This window comes from Trachymyrmex cornetzi, unplaced genomic scaffold (assembly GCF_001594075.2).
Source record: "Trachymyrmex cornetzi isolate Tcor2-1 unplaced genomic scaffold, Tcor1.1 scaffold255, whole genome shotgun sequence".
Taxonomy (NCBI): Eukaryota; Metazoa; Arthropoda; class Insecta; order Hymenoptera; family Formicidae; genus Trachymyrmex; species Trachymyrmex cornetzi.
The window spans coordinates 216,909-217,589 of record NW_017297220.1 but is presented as its reverse complement, the minus strand read 5'-3'; positions in this window follow the sequence as shown (position 1 = coordinate 217,589).

Here is a 681-nt window from a genome sequence, read left to right as displayed (position 1 = left end):
ATTTTTATAATCTTTTTTTTATTATATATAACATTTCTAAAATATTTTAATGCAATATTTTTAAATATTTTATAAATATTCACAAAATATTTCTGAAATATTCCGAACAATTATTCATATGAACAATTTTTTTGTACCGAGTGGGTCGTGAATATTCAAATAAATGAAAAGAAAGAGGAATTTGTAAGACATAGTTCATAAAAAAAGATAGAGAAAAAGTAGTTATAATCTCTACTCGAAAAGGATGGACGTGGGAATTTGGGAAAAAAGAAAAAGAGAAACGGCGCGATTCTCTGCTACTTCACATCGTTATACATGCGAGAGTGAATCTAACCTTGCCTAACCTTCATTGTCACAACCAGTGTTGATAACCGTACGATAATTATCGTACACATACGATAATTTTACTTATACGTACGATGTACGATAGTACTTCATTATCGTACGCTTAAAATAAAATAATTTTATATTTCTGACTTATTACGCTTCTCTCTTAATTTTATATACATATTACCAACAGAGTAGGCATTGAAGAAGACGATAAATTAAATGACTTGGATGATATCGTTATTTATTAAAAATCATAGAAATTAAGTATGAATTTTAAATATTATTTGTTCTTTGAAGTGTGTTTGTTTATAATTTGCGAGTTATATATTGTTTAGTCTTATCAAAGATTTA